This window comes from Uloborus diversus, chromosome 1 (assembly GCF_026930045.1).
Source record: "Uloborus diversus isolate 005 chromosome 1, Udiv.v.3.1, whole genome shotgun sequence".
Taxonomy (NCBI): domain Eukaryota; kingdom Metazoa; phylum Arthropoda; class Arachnida; order Araneae; family Uloboridae; genus Uloborus; species Uloborus diversus.
In genome coordinates, this window is record NC_072731.1 from 51,576,544 (window position 1) to 51,583,991 (window position 7,448).

Sequence of the window (7,448 nt, forward strand, 5' to 3'; positions counted from 1 at the left end):
GTCAAAAGTTCTACTTCCCGGAAAGGAGGAATTGCTTCCAGGAACTCGCAGTTGACAGGATTCGAACCTGCGCGGGAATGTCCCAATGGATTTCGAGTCCATCGCCTTAACCACTCGGCCACAACTGCTGCTCGTCCAAGGAAATCATTTAAACCAAACTACTGTTCTGTAATTCGATAACAAGTTTTTACTTTAGAAATTGAATAATACAAAATTGTATGAAATGAAGGGGTTTCAATTTACATATTGCGCAGAAGTTGGAAAAAACTGCCAAGCCAGATAATGTTTATGGTATATTTTCTACAAATAATTTCAAAAATTCCAAAGACTGCTTAACATTTCAGATAGTTAGCCCCTCAATCACTTAATCAAACTCATTTATCGTCTATATCAACCACATTCATTTTCGCAATAAAAGATTCAACGCATTCTACTCGCAGTCGGCAGGATTCGAACCTACGCGGGAAATTCCCAATGGCTTTCAAGTCCATCGCCTTAACCACTCGGCCACGACTGCCTTGAGCAAGGCTCAATTTTTTGTAACAGAAACTTTAAATTACAAAAAAATTCCCCGCAGAAATATTTTTTTCTAATATCATAAAAAAGTCTTGTGATAATTATTTACATGTTTTCTGTAGTTTATAAATAAAAAATAAAGGTGAACCAGAAAAATCAGACACATATGAATAAAGAATACATACAGATGCGAAATTGTCCATTTTCAGCATATAAAATCTACCGGGCTAATTGCATTAGATAATAGTATTTCAAAGGTTTTCACCATTTCAATCTTCCATGCCGGTGAACACACTTTTTTTGTAGGAAAAAAAATTGTTTGTTAGGGAGACTCTGACTTAAAATCCCTAGACCTTGTTCTCTTTCAATATTCCTCTATTCTGTATTGATTTTTTATTAGTATGAAGAAAAATCCAATTGTTGTCGAAACGAAACATGAAACAGAAACGAACATTATTAAAAAATTTACTTTCGTCTTGGACTTCAATAGTGTGACTGATGTACGTTAAATCCGGAAATCTAAAAATTCATCCGTTCCAGTTAGTTCTGAAACACAAAACAGAACCTCGCAGTCGGTAGGATTCGAACCTACGCGGGAAGATCCCAATGGATTTCTAGTCCATCGCCTTAACCACTCGGCCACGACTGCTCGATGCTAGGCACATCGCCCTTAAATTTCTGTTAACTGAAAGGCATTTTACAGTGTTTATTCAGTGTGGAATATATTTTAAATTTCTTTTGTCTTGAAAACAAAATAAATATCCCGCGATTGTACCGTGAACAATTTAAAAAACTTCTAAAGGAAACACAATGATTGTTTTACTTGACTTGATCACAAGGAATAAAACTTAATTATTTTTTGTGTCTTTTCCCTAATTTATAATAATAAATTCTTCGAATCTCATTTATGTACGGCAGATAAAGATTTTTTTTCACGTTAAGAATCAAGAAGGTTTTAAAAATTTATATCCAAAGGACAGCGAAAAACGATACTCTATGGGAAAGAAAGCAAATTTTATTTATTTCAAAATTTTGTGCGTTAAAAACTCTAGCGCTGTCAAAAGTTCTACTTCCCGGAAAGGAGGAATTGCTTCCAGGAACTCGCAGTTGACAGGATTCGAACCTGCGCGGGAATGTCCCAATGGATTTCGAGTCCATCGCCTTAACCACTCGGCCACAACTGCTGCTCGTCCAAGGAAAAATTTAAACCAAACTACTGTTCTGTAATTCGATAACAAGTTTTTACTTTAGAAATTGAATAATACAAAATTGTATGAAATGAAGGGGTTTCAATTTACATATTGCGCAGAAGTTGGAAAAAACTGCCAAGCCAGATAATGTTTATGGTATATTTTCTACAAATAATTTCAAAAATTCCAAAGACTGCTTAACATTTCAGATAGTTAGCCCCTCAATCACTTAATCAAACTCATTTATCGTCTATATCAACCACATTCATTTTCGCAATAAAAGATTCAACGCATTCTACTCGCAGTCGGCAGGATTCGAACCTACGCGGGAAATTCCCAATGGCTTTCAAGTCCATCGCCTTAACCACTCGGCCACGACTGCCTCGAGCAAGGCTCAATTTTTTGTAACAGAAACTTTAAATTACAAAAAAATTCCCCGCAGAAATATTTTTTTCTAATATCATACAAAAGTCTTGTGATAATTATTTACATGTTTTCTGTAGTTTATAAATAAAAAATAAAGGTGAACCAGAAAAATCAGACACATATGAATAAAGAATACATACAGATGCGAAATTGTCCATTTTCAGCATATAAAATCTACCGGGCTAATTGCATTAGATAATAGTATTTCAAAGGTTTTCACCATTTCAATCTTCCATGCCGGTGAACACACTTTTTTTGTAGGAAAAAAAATTGTTTGTTAGGGAGATTCTGACTTAAAATCCCTAGACCTTGTTCTCTTTCAATATTCCTCTATTCTGTATTGATTTTTTATTAGTATGAAGAAAAATCCAATTGTTGTCGAAACGAAACATGAAACAGAAACGAACATTATTAAAAAATTTACTTTCGTCTTGGACTTCAATAGTGTGACTGATGTACGTTAAATCCGGAAATCTAAAAATTCATCCGTTCCAGTTAGTTCTGAAACACAAAACAGAACCTCGCAGTCGGTAGGATTCGAACCTACGCGGGAAGATCCCAATGGATTTCTAGTCCATCGCCTTAACCACTCGGCCACGACTGCTCGATGCTAGGCACATCGCCCTTAAATTTCTGTTAACTGAAAGGCATTTTACAGTGTTTATTCAGTGTGGAATATATTTTAAATTTCTTTTGTCTTGAAAACAAAATAAATATCCCGCGATTGTACCGTGAACAATTTAAAAAACTTCTAAAGGAAACACAATGATTGTTTTACTTGACTTGATCACAAGGAATAAAACTTAATTATTTTTTGTGTCTTTTCCCTAATTTATAATAATAAATTCTTCGAATCTCATTTATGTACGGCAGATAAAGATTTTTTTTCACGTTAAGAATCAAGAAGGTTTTAAAAATTTATATCCAAAGGACAGCGAAAAACGATACTCTATGGGAAAGAAAGCAAATTTTATTTATTTCAAAATTTTGTGCGTTAAAAACTCTAGCGCTGTCAAAAGTTCTACTTCCCGGAAAGGAGGAATTGCTTCCAGGAACTCGCAGTTGACAGGATTCGAACCTGCGCGGGAATGTCCCAATGGATTTCGAGTCCATCGCCTTAACCACTCGGCCACAACTGCTGCTCGTCCAAGGAAAAAATTTAAACCAAACTACTGTTCTGTAATTCGATAACAAGTTTTTACTTTAGAAATTGAATAATACAAAATTGTATGAAATGAAGGGGTTTCAATTTACATATTGCGCAGAAGTTGGAAAAAACTGCCAAGCCAGATAATGTTTATGGTATATTTTCTACAAATAATTTCAAAAATTCCAAAGACTGCTTAACATTTCAGATAGTTAGCCCCTCAATCACTTAATCAAACTCATTTATCGTCTATATCAACCACATTCATTTTCGCAATAAAAGATTCAACGCATTCTACTCGCAGTCGGCAGGATTCGAACCTACGCGGGAAATTCCCAATGGATTTCAAGTCCATCGCCTTAACCACTCGGCCACGACTGCCTCGAGCAAGGCTCAATTTTTTGTAACAGAAACTTTAAATTACAAAAAAATTCCCCGCAGAAATATTTTTTTCTAATATCATACAAAAGTCTTGTGATAATTATTTACATGTTTTCTGTAGTTTATAAATAAAAAATAAAGGTGAACCAGAAAAATCAGACACATATGAATAAAGAATACATACAGATGCGAAATTGTCCATTTTCAGCATATAAAATCTACCGGGCTAATTGCATTAGATAATAGTATTTCAAAGGTTTTCACCATTTCAATCTTCCATGCCGGTGAACACACTTTTTTTGTAGGAAAAAAAATTGTTTGTTAGGGAGATTCTGACTTAAAATCCCTAGACCTTGTTCTCTTTCAATATTCCTCTATTCTGTATTGATTTTTTATTAGTATGAAGAAAAATCCAATTGTTGTCGAAACGAAACATGAAACAGAAACGAACATTATTAAAAAATTTACTTTCGTCTTGGACTTCAATAGTGTGACTGATGTACGTTAAATCCGGAAATCTAAAAATTCATCCGTTCCAGTTAGTTCTGAAACACAAAACAGAACCTCGCAGTCGGTAGGATTCGAACCTACGCGGGAAGATCCCAATGGATTTCTAGTCCATCGCCTTAACCACTCGGCCACGACTGCTCGATGCTAGGCACATCGCCCTTAAATTTCTGTTAACTGAAAGGCATTTTACAGTGTTTATTCAGTGTGGAATATATTTTAAATTTCTTTTGTCTTGAAAACAAAATAAATATCCCGCGATTGTACCGTGAACAATTTAAAAAACTTCTAAAGGAAACACAATGATTGTTTTACTTGACTTGATCACAAGGAATAAAACTTAATTATTTTTTGTGTCTTTTCCCTAATTTATAATAATAAATTCTTCGAATCTCATTTATGTACGGCAGATAAAGATTTTTTTTCACGTTAAGAATCAAGAAGGTTTTAAAAATTTATATCCAAAGGACAGCGAAAAACGATACTCTATGGGAAAGAAAGCAAATTTTATTTATTTCAAAATTTTGTGCGTTAAAAACTCTAGCGCTGTCAAAAGTTCAACTTCCCGGAAAGGAGGAATTGCTTCCAGGAACTCGCAGTTGACAGGATTCGAACCTGCGCGGGAATGTCCCAATGGATTTCGAGTCCATCGCCTTAACCACTCGGCCACAACTGCTGCTCGTCCAAGGAAAAAATTTAAACCAAACTACTGTTCTGTAATTCGATAACAAGTTTTTACTTTAGAAATTGAATAATACAAAATTGTATGAAATGAAGGGGTTTCAATTTACATATTGCGCAGAAGTTGGAAAAAACTGCCAAGCCAGATAATGTTTATGGTATATTTTCTACAAATAATTTCAAAAATTCCAAAGACTGCTTAACATTTCAGATAGTTAGCCCCTCAATCACTTAATCAAACTCATTTATCGTCTATATCAACCACATTCATTTTCGCAATAAAAGATTCAACGCATTCTACTCGCAGTCGGCAGGATTCGAACCTACGCGGGAAATTCCCAATGGATTTCAAGTCCATCGCCTTAACCACTCGGCCACGACTGCCTCGAGCAAGGCTCAATTTTTTGTAACAGAAACTTTAAATTACAAAAAAATTCCCCGCAGAAATATTTTTTTCTAATATCATACAAAAAGTCTTGTGATAATTATTTACATGTTTTCTGTAGTTTATAAATAAAAAATAAAGGTGAACCAGAAAAATCAGACACATATGAATAAAGAATACATACAGATGCGAAATTGTCCATTTTCAGCATATAAAATCTACCGGGCTAATTGCATTAGATAATAGTATTTCAAAGGTTTTCACCATTTCAATCTTCCATGCCGGTGAACACACTTTTTTTGTAGGAAAAAAAATTGTTTGTTAGGGAGATTCTGACTTAAAATCCCTAGACCTTGTTCTCTTTCAATATTCCTCTATTCTGTATTGATTTTTTATTAGTATGAAGAAAAATCCAATTGTTGTCGAAACGAAACATGAAACAGAAACGAACATTATTAAAAAATTTACTTTCGTCTTGGACTTCAATAGTGTGACTGATGTACGTTAAATCCGGAAATCTAAAAATTCATCCGTTCCAGTTAGTTCTGAAACACAAAACAGAACCTCGCAGTCGGTAGGATTCGAACCTACGCGGGAAGATCCCAATGGATTTCTAGTCCATCGCCTTAACCACTCGGCCACGACTGCTCGATGCTAGGCACATCGCCCTTAAATTTCTGTTAACTGAAAGGCATTTTACAGTGTTTATTCAGTGTGGAATATATTTTAAATTTCTTTTGTCTTGAAAACAAAATAAATATCCCGCGATTGTACCGTGAACAATTTAAAAAACTTCTAAAGGAAACACAATGATTGTTTTACTTGACTTGATCACAAGGAATAAAACTTAATTATTTTTTGTGTCTTTTCCCTAATTTATAATAATAAATTCTTCGAATCTCATTTATGTACGGCAGATAAAGATTTTTTTTCACGTTAAGAATCAAGAAGGTTTTAAAAATTTATATCCAAAGGACAGCGAAAAACGATACTCTATGGGAAAGAAAGCAAATTTTATTTATTTCAAAATTTTGTGCGTTAAAAACTCTAGCGCTGTCAAAAGTTCAACTTCCCGGAAAGGAGGAATTGCTTCCAGGAACTCGCAGTTGACAGGATTCGAACCTGCGCGGGAATGTCCCAATGGATTTCGAGTCCATCGCCTTAACCACTCGGCCACAACTGCTGCTCGTCCAAGGAAAAAATTTAAACCAAACTACTGTTCTGTAATTCGATAACAAGTTTTTACTTTAGAAATTGAATAATACAAAATTGTATGAAATGAAGGGGTTTCAATTTACATATTGCGCAGAAGTTGGAAAAAACTGCCAAGCCAGATAATGTTTATGGTATATTTTCTACAAATAATTTCAAAAATTCCAAAGACTGCTTAACATTTCAGATAGTTAGCCCCTCAATCACTTAATCAAACTCATTTATCGTCTATATCAACCACATTCATTTTCGCAATAAAAGATTCAACGCATTCTACTCGCAGTCGGCAGGATTCGAACCTACGCGGGAAATTCCCAATGGATTTCAAGTCCATCGCCTTAACCACTCGGCCACGACTGCCTCGAGCAAGGCTCAATTTTTTGTAACAGAAACTTTAAATTACAAAAAAATTCCCCGCAGAAATATTTTTTTCTAATATCATACAAAAGTCTTGTGATAATTATTTACATGTTTTCTGTAGTTTATAAATAAAAAATAAAGGTGAACCAGAAAAATCAGACACATATGAATAAAGAATACATACAGATGCGAAATTGTCCATTTTCAGCATATAAAATCTACCGGGCTAATTGCATTAGATAATAGTATTTCAAAGGTTTTCACCATTTCAATCTTCCATGCCGGTGAACACACTTTTTTTGTAGGAAAAAAAATTGTTTGTTAGGGAGATTCTGACTTAAAATCCCTAGACCTTGTTCTCTTTCAATATTCCTCTATTCTGTATTGATTTTTTATTAGTATGAAGAAAAATCCAATTGTTGTCGAAACGAAACATGAAACAGAAACGAACATTATTAAAAAATTTACTTTCGTCTTGGACTTCAATAGTGTGACTGATGTACGTTAAATCCGGAAATCTAAAAATTCATCCGTTCCAGTTAGTTCTGAAACACAAAACAGAACCTCGCAGTCGGTAGGATTCGAACCTACGCGGGAAGATCCCAATGGATTTCTAGTCCATCGCCTTAACCACTCGGCCACG

General features: G+C 34.6%; 1 protein-coding gene and 15 non-coding genes across 16 annotated transcripts in view; all 16 read right to left on the bottom strand.

Moving 5' to 3' along the window:
* Positions 1–7,448, bottom strand: part of LOC129229599 (retinol dehydrogenase 12-like) — a 504,643-nt gene that overhangs the window by 27,392 nt on the left and 469,803 nt on the right. The gene's annotated exons all lie outside the window — the stretch shown is intronic.
* On the bottom strand, positions 47–128 carry Trnas-cga (transfer RNA serine (anticodon CGA)). Its single transcript has one exon. It is a non-coding gene; the product is annotated as a tRNA-Ser (tRNA).
* Positions 436–517, bottom strand: Trnas-uga (transfer RNA serine (anticodon UGA)). Its single transcript has one exon. It is a non-coding gene; the product is annotated as a tRNA-Ser (tRNA).
* Trnas-aga (transfer RNA serine (anticodon AGA)) lies at positions 1,084–1,165 on the bottom strand. Its single transcript has one exon. It is a non-coding gene; the product is annotated as a tRNA-Ser (tRNA).
* On the bottom strand, positions 1,619–1,700 carry Trnas-cga (transfer RNA serine (anticodon CGA)). Its single transcript has one exon. It is a non-coding gene; the product is annotated as a tRNA-Ser (tRNA).
* On the bottom strand, positions 2,007–2,088 carry Trnas-uga (transfer RNA serine (anticodon UGA)). Its single transcript has one exon. It is a non-coding gene; the product is annotated as a tRNA-Ser (tRNA).
* Positions 2,655–2,736, bottom strand: Trnas-aga (transfer RNA serine (anticodon AGA)). Its single transcript has one exon. It is a non-coding gene; the product is annotated as a tRNA-Ser (tRNA).
* Positions 3,190–3,271, bottom strand: Trnas-cga (transfer RNA serine (anticodon CGA)). Its single transcript has one exon. It is a non-coding gene; the product is annotated as a tRNA-Ser (tRNA).
* Positions 3,579–3,660, bottom strand: Trnas-uga (transfer RNA serine (anticodon UGA)). The gene has a single exon. It is a non-coding gene; the product is annotated as a tRNA-Ser (tRNA).
* Trnas-aga (transfer RNA serine (anticodon AGA)) lies at positions 4,227–4,308 on the bottom strand. Its single transcript has one exon. It is a non-coding gene; the product is annotated as a tRNA-Ser (tRNA).
* Trnas-cga (transfer RNA serine (anticodon CGA)) lies at positions 4,762–4,843 on the bottom strand. The gene has a single exon. It is a non-coding gene; the product is annotated as a tRNA-Ser (tRNA).
* On the bottom strand, positions 5,151–5,232 carry Trnas-uga (transfer RNA serine (anticodon UGA)). Its single transcript has one exon. It is a non-coding gene; the product is annotated as a tRNA-Ser (tRNA).
* Trnas-aga (transfer RNA serine (anticodon AGA)) lies at positions 5,800–5,881 on the bottom strand. The gene has a single exon. It is a non-coding gene; the product is annotated as a tRNA-Ser (tRNA).
* On the bottom strand, positions 6,335–6,416 carry Trnas-cga (transfer RNA serine (anticodon CGA)). Its single transcript has one exon. It is a non-coding gene; the product is annotated as a tRNA-Ser (tRNA).
* Trnas-uga (transfer RNA serine (anticodon UGA)) lies at positions 6,724–6,805 on the bottom strand. Its single transcript has one exon. It is a non-coding gene; the product is annotated as a tRNA-Ser (tRNA).
* Positions 7,372–7,448, bottom strand: Trnas-aga (transfer RNA serine (anticodon AGA)). Its single transcript has one exon. It is a non-coding gene; the product is annotated as a tRNA-Ser (tRNA).